This window comes from Tachyglossus aculeatus, unplaced genomic scaffold (genome assembly GCF_015852505.1).
Source record: "Tachyglossus aculeatus isolate mTacAcu1 unplaced genomic scaffold, mTacAcu1.pri scaffold_82_arrow_ctg1, whole genome shotgun sequence".
NCBI classification, from domain to species: domain Eukaryota; kingdom Metazoa; phylum Chordata; class Mammalia; order Monotremata; family Tachyglossidae; genus Tachyglossus; species Tachyglossus aculeatus.
This window is the reverse complement of record NW_024045094.1, coordinates 2,755,673-2,765,821: the sequence shown is the minus strand read 5'-3', so window position 1 is coordinate 2,765,821 and position 10,149 is coordinate 2,755,673. Positions and strand designations below refer to the sequence as shown.

Below are 10,149 nucleotides of genomic sequence, written 5' to 3'. Positions count from 1 at the left end.
TGGAGAAGGCTACGGATTGGCTCCCTGCGGACAGCATCCTCAGCAAGGCCTAGAAGATGTAAACGTAGGACACAACGATGGACAAGAAACAGACCAAGCTCAGGCTTGCCGAAGGGATCATGGCTACAAATTCCCAAACCTTCTAGTTGGAAATCGGAGAGGCTGATGATCTGGGGGATCTCACAGAAGATGTGAAAAGTGTTATCTCACAGGTGGATCACACTGTTCCCTCCCAGGGGAACCGAGAAGGTGGTGGAAGTACGCAGGATGACAGAAAGGACCCTGCTTAGCCAGGAGGTGACTACCATCTTCACAAAGGTCCGTCGATCCAAGAGGACATCACAGCGCAGGGGGAGACAGATGGCCACATGACATTCGAGGGAGATAGCCTTGAGGATGTAGAACTCAGCACAAGCAAACAGCAGTAAGGAAACACTTGCAAGATGCACTCCAGGAAGGAAATGGAGTTGCAGTTGGTCCAGGAGTTGAGAATTGACTTGGGGACGGTGACGAAGATGTAGCAGAGGTCAAGATCAGACAGGTGCTTGAGAAAGAAGTACATGGGGGTGTGGAGGTGCCGGCCGAGGGCATTGAAGGCAACGATCAGGGGATTCCCCATCAGCACTGCCAGATAGATCAGGAGGAACAGTGCGGTGTGAACCAGCTGCAGCTCCAGGACCTCTAAGAACTCCAGCAGGAGGAATTCTGTCACTACTTTGTGACTGGTCATTTCTTTCCTGCCATTTCAAGGGAGAAGGTCCCAACCAGGAGTTCTAATGAGGAAAGGAGAAATTAAAAATGGCAGATCCTCAGAGCAGCAATTAACCTCTCCGTGGGCAGGAAGATGCCTACTTCCTCAGTGGAGCAGAGCCTGACATTTCCTTAAAAACCTCCATGGGTGGAATCTCCTCTGTAGTAGCCTACTCCAATTCCTTATCCCTTGTATACTAAAAAAAGTCTTCCTTTACAACCCAACGAATCCTCTCCATGCTCTTTCATGGCTCCTGAGAAGCAGCATGATCTAGTGGAGAGAGCACAAGACTGGGAGTCAGAGACCCTGGGTTTTCATTCTGGTTCTGCCACATACTTGCTGTGTGACATTGGGCAAGTCACTTAACTTCACTGTTGTCTGAGTTCCCTCATCAGCAAAGCGGGGATTCAATTCTCGTACTATGTCCTACATAGACAGTGAGCCCCATGTGGGACCTGATTATCTTGTATCTATCCCAGCGCTTAGTACAGTGCTTGGCTGTACAGAGCATTTGAATTGCAATAATTAATTACTTAGAGTAATTAATTGAGACCCCTTTCAGGGTCGCACCTGGAGTGTTTCCAGTACTCTACCAGTCTCGGCTATGGGAGGGAGAGTCAAGAAGAGGCCTACCCATTCCATTCCTATCTTGGGCAGTGGCTAGCGAGTGGAAGGCAATCTGCTACAAGTCAAAACTCCCCTGTGCTGGGAAGCAGCAGTATGGGAGAGAGTTGGGGATGGAGACTCTAGTGTACTGCACGGAAGGAGGCAATGGTAAACCACTTCCACATTTTTACTAAGAAAACTCTACGGATACACGAACAGAATGATTACAGATGGAGAGAGGGGCGTTCTGTGAGAGATGAGTCCATGGTGTCGCTATGGGTCAGAAGCAACTCGGTAGCATAGGACAAGACAGGACAATTAATTGAGTGATTAATTACAATAGATAAGATCTCTGCCCACAAGGAGCTTACTGTGTACAGTATCTCTCTCTTTCTCTCTGTCTCTCTCAATCAATCAATCAATGCTGTTTATTGAGCATCTACTGTGTGCAGAGCACTGTACTTAGTCTTAGGAAAGTATTACTTAGGACGGGCAGGGTCCAACCTTTTTAATTTGTATCTACCCCAAAGCTTAGTCCAGTGCTTGTTATATAGTACGTGTTTAACAAACACTATAATTAATCTCAGTTCAATAAATTTGGTAGATGCAATATCTTTCCACAAGGAGCTTACCGTCTCTCTCTCTCTCTCTCTCTCTCTCTCTCTCTCTCTCCATCTCTCTCTCTCTCCCCCTCCCTCCCTCCTTCTCTATGCCAAGTGTCATCTCTCATGAGGAGAATTTGGAGAAGGTACGTCACAGAATTGCCTGGATCTGACATAGCCACAACAGTCAGTGGATGATCAATCAATCAATCAATCAATCATATTTATTGAGCGCTTACTGTGTGCAGAGCACTGTACTAAGCGCTTGGGAAGTACAAGTTGGCAACATATAGAGACAGTCCCTACCCAACAGTGGGCTCACAGTCTAGAAGGGGAAGACAGAGAACAAAACCAAACATATTAACAAAATAAAATAAATAGAATAGATATTCACAAGTAAAATAAATAAAGAAATAAATAGAGTAATAAATATGTACAAACATATATACGTATATACAGGTGCTGTCGGGAAGGGTAGGAGGTAAGGCAGGGGTGATGAAGAGGGGGAGGAGGGGGAGAGGAAGGAGGGGGCTCAGTCTGGGAAGGCCTCCTGGAGGAGGTGAGCTCTCAGTAGGGCCTTGAAGGGAGGAAGAGAGCTATCTTGGCGGATGTGCGGAGGGAGGGCATTCCAGGCCAGGGGGACGACGTGGGCCGGGGGTCGACGGCGGGACAGGCGAGAACGAGGCACAGTGAGGAGATTAGCGGCAGAGGAGCGGAGCGTGTGGACTGGGCTGTAGAAGTAGAGAAGGGAGGTGAGGTAGGAGGGGGCGAGGTGATGGAGAGCCTTGAAGCCCAGGGTGAGGAGTTTCTGCCTGATGCGCAGATTGATTGGTAGCCACTGGAGATTTTTGAGGAAGGGAGTAACATGCCCAGAGCGTTTCTGGACAAAGACAATTCGGGCAGCAGCATGAAGTATGGATTGAAGTGGGGAGAGACATGAGGATGGGACATCAGAGAGAAGGCTGATGCAGTAGTCCAGACGGGATAGGATGAGAGCTTGAACGAGCAGGGTAGCGGTTTGGATGGAGAGGATAGGGCGGATCTTGGCAATGTTGCGAAGCTGAGACCGGCAGATTTCAGTGACGGCTTGGTTGTGAGGGGTGAATGAGAGAGCGGAGTCGAGGATGACACCAAGGTTGCGGGCTTGTGAAATGGGAAGAATGGTAGTGCCATCAACAGTGATGGGAAATCAGGCACATACTCTGTACAGATCACTGTCCTAAATGCTTGTGAGAATTATTACAATAGATTTAGAAGACATTAATCTCTTTCTTCAAGGAGTTTACTGTCTAGTGTAGGAGACAGACATTAAAATAATCAAACCTAAGGGGAATCCAGAGAGGATAAAGACGTGTCTATAAGTGCAATGCGGTGTGTGAGAGTAACCACGGTCATTGGGGAGGAATTATGGTGGGGAGATGAAAGAACGTTCTGGGAAGATCTCTTGAAGAAGATGTGATTCTAGAAAGATCTTGAAGATTCAGAGTGGTGGTCTGCCGGAGGTGAAGGTGGAGCGTGTTCCAGGGAGGGGAAAAGCAATAAATTGATGTGAGAAAGATAAGAATGAGGCAGGGTGGCATAAGAAGAATGAAATGTGTGAGCTGGGGTATTGTAGGAGAGGAGAGAGCTTAAGGTGGGAGGAAAAAATTTATTGAGTGCCCTAAAGCCAGTAGTCAGGAGTTTCTGCTTGCTTACGATTCCTTGCATTCATGCAGTCAATCAATCAACCAATCAATCAATCTTCAACAGACTGGAAACCCCATGTGGTACAGGGACGGTGTTCAACCTGATAAAACCCTAGTGCTTAGAATAGTGTTCTGCACATTGTGAACATTCAATGAATACCACTGGTTGGATGAGAGTTGAGGGTTTCCATCAAACGACCCCCCCCCCCCAACAACTCCTCCAGCCCTTAGGCCTCTACCCTCCGCCTTCCAGCTCCGAAATAAACAGCCCAGAGGCTCACCTGTAGTAGAGTTCAGACCCCATCACCGCCCCTCTCTCCACCTTCCTTTCTCCATTTATAAAATGGTGGTAGGGAGGGGCCCACCCAGGGAGACTCAGGTTGATTATGCTATGGAGACCATGAGGGACAGATTAGCTTCGTGATCGTTCCCTAGGAAACGGTGAAATATCTGAGACCTCCGAAATTCGACTTTCTAGCTCTTCAAGGGTCTAGAGGATTCAAAATTTAAAGGGTGAAGCATTATGTTTTATTATCAATATGTCTTTAGAGATAGTCTCGTGGGAGTCCCAGAGAACATAAAATACACGCCCGATCAGCTCCAGTGGGCCTTGCAGCGGCAGTACAGACACTTTCCCCCTCCCCTTCTGTCACCCGTCATCCGGGGACGGGTTCGTTCAGTGATCGGCGAGGCGAGAGAGAGAGAGAGAGAGGCCGGGGATGGAAAGCCTTAGTTTTATATTAAATTTATTCAGCGAGGCGAATTGAATTTATGTAATTGTTTAGGCGCAATGGATTGAACTACCCTTTCGGGAGGAATATAATCAATTAGCAATATTAGAGCTTTCCTACACGGGAGGAACACAATCATACGTTAATCGCGCGTGCGTGAGGCGGCTAGCTCTCACCCATTAATCAATCAATCAATCAATCAATCGTATTTATTGAGCGCTTACTATGTGCAGAGCAGTGTACTAAGCGCTTGGGAAGTACAAATTGGCATCACATAGAGACAGTCCCTACCCAACAGTGGGCTCACAGTCTAAAAGGGGGAGACAGAGAACAGAACCAAACATACCAACAAAATAAAATAAGTAGGATAGAAATGTACAAGTAAAATAAATAAATAAATAAATAAATAAATAGAGTAATAAATATGTACAACCATATATACATATATACAGGTGCTGTGGGGAAGGGAAGGAGGTAAGACGGGGGGATGGAGAGGGGGACGAGGGGGAGAGGAAAGAAGGGGCTCAGTCTGGGAAGGCCTCCTGGAGGAGGTGAGCTCTCAGCAGGGCCTTGAAGGGAGGAAGAGAGCTAGCTTGGCGGATGGGCAGAGGGAGGGCATTCCAGGCCCGGGGGATGACGTGGGCCGGGGGTCGATGGCGGGACAGGCGAGAGCGAGGTACAGTGAGGAGATTAGTGGAGGAGGAGCGGAGGGTGCGGGCTGGGCAGTAGAAGGAGAGAAGGGAGGTGAGGTAGGAGGGGGCGAGGTGATGGAGAGCCTTGAAGCCCAGGGTGAGGAGTTTCTGCCTGATGCGCAGATTGATCGGTAGCCATTGGAGGTTTTTGAGGAGGGGAGTAATATGTCCAGAGCGTTTCTGAACAAAGAGAATCCGGGCAGCAGCATGAAGTATGGATTGAAGTGGAGAGAGACACGAGGATGGGAGATCAGAGAGAAGCCTGGTGCAGTAGTCCAGACGGGATAGGATGAGAGCTTGAATGAGCAGGGTAGCGGTTTGGATGGAGAGGAAAGGGCGGATCTTGGCAATGTTGCGGAGCTGAGACCGGCAGGTTTTGGTGACGGCTTGGATGTGAGGGGTGAATGAGAGAGCGGAGTCGAGGATGACACCCATGTGCACTTCCCACTCGGGAAGAATCCACTGACTTTCCCACATGGGAAGAATTCATTCCATAACCCGCGCACTTGGTGGGCGGCTAGTTCTCACAATGTGCTCTCCCTACATGGGAGGAATCCACTCATGATTCCTGTCAGCAGCGGGGTACCTGGGTCCCACCCGTGAGACACTCACTCGTCCCGCGGCCCTTGCCTCAGTGTGTTGGTTCTGGTTGCGGAGCGGGCATCTGGCCTTCTGGGCAGAGAGAGAGACACGAGGGTTGCTGCTGCTGCTGCAGCAGCTGCTCCTGTTGCTGCGTGTCCTGGTGTTCTGATCCCGAAGGTCAGAGGCGACAGGTATTTATCGCCTGTTCCCCTAGGCCATTCCAGCTTCCGGCCTCAGTCTATCCAATCTCTGCCCTCCTCCCTCCTCCATACCTAATTTGATTGGCACGGGGGCGAGGGACACCTTCTGTATTCCTGGCTTGGGCTGTCAATCTAGCAGATTTGGTCGTGGGGGCGGTATCCCACCCTCACTTCCGAGTTCTGCCTGCTGGCTCAGGTGGTCACGAGATAGCATTTGACCTTGAGATGGCCGGTACCCCAGGGTCACCTCGAGACACCTTAGATGAGGCACTTCACTTCTCTGTGCGTAAGTTAACTCATCTATTAAATGAGGGTGAAGATTGTAAACCGTTAGTGGTATAGGGACTGTGTCAAACCAGATTCACTCGTATCTACCCCAGAGCTTAGAACACTGCATGGCACACAGTAAGCGCTTAACAAGAACCATAATAAGGACAATAATAATAATAATAATAATAATAATAATAATAATAATAATAATAATAAATGAATGCAGGAAGGGTAGAGGGGCTGATGGAGAACAGTGAATGGAGCTGTGGGTAGCAGGGTGGGGAGAAGTGAGGGGAGTGGCAATTAACAGAAGGAGCATAGTCTTAGAGAGGGCAGGGAGGTTAGGAAGTGGGATCAAGAGTGGGAGGGTTAAAGTGAGGTCTGGTAGAGGGAGGACTGGGACAACGAAACCAATTAAAAATGGCTAACCCATAACATTGAAGCGGATAAAACCGGTGGGCTACTGACAAAAAACCAAGATGGACACCTCATTGTCACCTCCGCAATTCCAAGGAGTTTCTCCCCGTGAGATGCACGCCAATGAGACGGGTCACACGCTTCCCAGTGGGGTTGTCACGCGAGGCGGGGCATCTACCCCACCCAAGCTCCCCAAGGTCCCCAGAGGCGCCGGACCCCCGTGGGAGCCAGGTCAGAACAGGATATAATGAGGTCACTCAGCCCAATGTGTGACCTGTCCCCGGGGGCAGGGAGTCAGGCACGGAGCTTTTCTGGAAAGACCCGGCTTCACCGAGAGCCTGATATGCTCCAGGCAAGAAATCAGAAGAGCCAGGACCTCACACACCTCCCGGAGATCCTCCCAGGGTGGACGTCCGGGAGCTGAGGGGACGGGGGATGGTTAAAGGATGACAGAGACCAGAGACCAGAGGTCACTTGCTTCCGCCTAACCAGTGAGTCTGGGCCGGTGAGAACACGGGTGGGTAGGTGGTCTTACAGGGGAGCTGGCGGTGATGGAGAACTAGAATCTCCTCACGCCTCCAGGCCTAAACCAGATCTCTCCCCGCAGCGTCTCCATGGCTCTCCATCCCCTGGATCTACTGGATGGGCGGCGGGGATGGACGGGGATGGATCGGTGACAAACGATCGGGGTGGCCAATCTATCATATCTATCGAGCATTCACTGTGTGGAGAGCACCGTTCTAAGTTCTTGGGAGAGTAAAATATAAGATTGGCAGACATATTCCCTGCACGTAACAAGCTTACACTCTAGAAGGGGAAACAAACATTAATAGAAATACATAAATTATGGATGTACACATAAGTGCCCTGGGATCAAAAGAGCGGTGACTAAAGGGGGCAGATTGAAGTGAAGGGCGACATGGAAGAGAGTGGGAGAAGAGGAAATCAGGAATTAGGCGGGGACGGCCTCTTGGAGGAGATGTGATTTTAATAAGGATTTGAAGGTGGGGAGAGTGAACGTCTGTCGGCTACGAAGAGGGAGGAAATTCCAGGTAAGATACGGGTCGTGGACAAGATGTAGTTGGCCCGAGAGACGAGACGAGGTACGGTGAATAGGTTGGCATTAGATGAGCAAAGTGAGCGGGTTGGCTTGTAGTAGGAGAGTAGTGAGGTGAGATAGGAGGGGGCGAGGGGATTGAGAGCTTTAAAGATGATGGTGAGGAGTTACTGTTTGACGCAGATGTGGACGGATAACCACTGGAGGTTCTTGAGGAGTGGGGAAACATGGTCAGAGCTGGTAACATCTGCCGTCTCAGTGGTGTTTGCTAAGTACCTACTATCAGAAGAACACCTTGCTCAGTTCTGAGGAAGAGAACAAAGCTGGCTACATTAGACACCGTTCTTTGAGAGGGCCGTCACTGACAACTAGATGAGGGTTAAGCTAACTTGGGAGAGAAAAGGCTCTCCTACCCCAGATTTGCGATGTAACAGGAGACCACATCTGCTGAGGGATCATTTATTTCATTTTGCTCAGCACAGCGTTCTGCACGTAATAAATGGTCAAGATATCTGATTTTGGTTTCTGTCTGAAGAGTAAAGTTTAAGGGGACAGCTTCTCAAGGTCACACAGCCCACACATCTGTTTCGTCTAAAATCAACCTACTCACTGTATTTTGGTCTCATCTATCCCACTACTGACTCCGGCCCATGGCTTTCCATTGGACTGCAACTCCCTCCCTCTTCGTATAATGATAGTAATAATAATAATACTAATAATAATGGTTATATTTGGCAGCACCGTTCTAAGCGCTGGGGTAGATCCACGGTTATCAGTTTGGACACAGTTCCTGATCCAAGTGGGGCTCATGGGCTTAATCTCCAATTTACTGATGAGGGAACCGAGGCACAAAGAAGTGAAGTGATCCAAATCCTGTCCTCTCCCTTATCAATGAAGACGGCACTACCGTCCTTCCAGTCTCACAAGCCCGTAACCTTGCTGTCTTCCTTGACTTCACTCTCTCACTCACCCTACACATCCAATCCATCACCAAAACCTTCACCGAAACCTGCTGGTCTCACCTCCACAACATCACCAAGATTCACCCATTCCTATCTATACAAACCGCTACCTTGCTGGTTCAACCTCTCATCCTATCCCCATTGGATTACTGCATCAACCTCCTTTCTGATCTCCCAGTCTCCTTTCCCTCCCAGCTTCAGTCTATACATCACTCTGCTGCCAGGATTATCTTTCTACAGAAGCGCTCTGGGCATGTCACTCCCCTCCTCAACAATATCCAGTGGTTGCCTATCAATCTTCACATGAAGCAAAACTCCTCACTATTGCTTTCAGAGCTCTCCATACCCTCCCCGCGCCCACCTCACATTCCTTCTCTCCTTCTCCAGCCCAGCCCGCACACTCCGCTCATCTGCCGCCGCTAACCTCCTCTCTGTGCCCGTTCTCGCCTGTCCCGACTTCGGCCCCTGGCCCACATCTTACCTCTGGCCTGGAATACCCTCCCCCCTCGCAGCTACCAACCTAGCTCTCTTTCCCCTTTCAAAACCCTACTGAGAACTCACGTCCTCCAGGAGGCCTTCCCAGACTGAACCCCTTTTTCCTCTGCTCCTCCTCCCATCCCCACCGCCCTACTCCCTCCCTCTGCTCTACCCTCTTCCCCTCCCCACAGCACTTGTGTATATTTCTACAGATTTATTATTCCATTTATTTTATTAATGATTTGTACGTATCTATATTTCTGTTTATCTATTTTGATGGTATTGACGCCTATCTACTTGTTTTGTTTTGTGGTCTGTCTCCTCCTTCTAGACTGTGAGCCCATTGTTGGGTAGGGATTGTTGCCGAATTTTGCTTTCCAAGCGCTTAGTACAGTGCTCTGTACACCGGAAGCACTCAATAATTACAATTGAATGAATGAATAAATGAAGTGACTTGCACAAGTTCACACAGAAGGCAAGTGGCAGATATGGACTGGAACCCAGGTCCTTCTGACTCTCAGGCCCTTGCTCTTTCCACTAGGCCTCGCCGTCTACTCTGACAGACCATCGCTCTGCCCACTTTCAGAAATTTCTTAAAATCACATCTCCTCCAAGAGACCTTCCCCGACTAAGCCCTCATTTTCCTAACTTTCTCTACTTTCTGCCTTGCCCTTTCACTTGGATTTGCGCCCCTTATTCTCCCCACTCTCATCCTCAAAGCACATATGTACGTATGTGAAATTTATTTCAATGTGTCTCCCCATCTAACCTGTAAGCTTCTCGTGGGCAGCAAACATGTCTGCCAACTCGGCTCTATTACACTCTCACAGTCGCTTAAAGTGCATAAAGTAAGTACTCAATAAATACCCTTGATGGATTGATATGATTGTCATTGTCTGTTAAGGTTCTGAAATAGCTTCCTCTTCATTGTTTTCGTAGGTGGTCTAGGCAATAATTGGGAAATGGTCAACCTCACGGTGATGAGGGAATTCCTCCTGCTGTGATTCTCAGAGGTCCGGGAGCTGCAGCTGGTCCATGCCGCGCTATTCCTCCTGGTCTACCTGGCGGCCCTGGTGGGGAATCTCCTCACCGTTGCCGTCACCGTCCTCGGCCGGCG

At 49.3% G+C, this 10,149-nt stretch overlaps 1 non-coding gene across 1 annotated transcript; it reads left to right on the top strand.

Moving 5' to 3' along the window:
- The first annotated feature begins 1,303 nt into the window (after nucleotides 1-1,303).
- On the top strand, nucleotides 1,304-1,441 carry LOC119924154. Its single transcript, XR_005449049.1, has one exon. It is a non-coding gene; the product is annotated as a small nucleolar RNA SNORA7 (small nucleolar RNA).
- The last annotated feature ends 8,708 nt before the right edge of the window (nucleotides 1,442-10,149 follow it).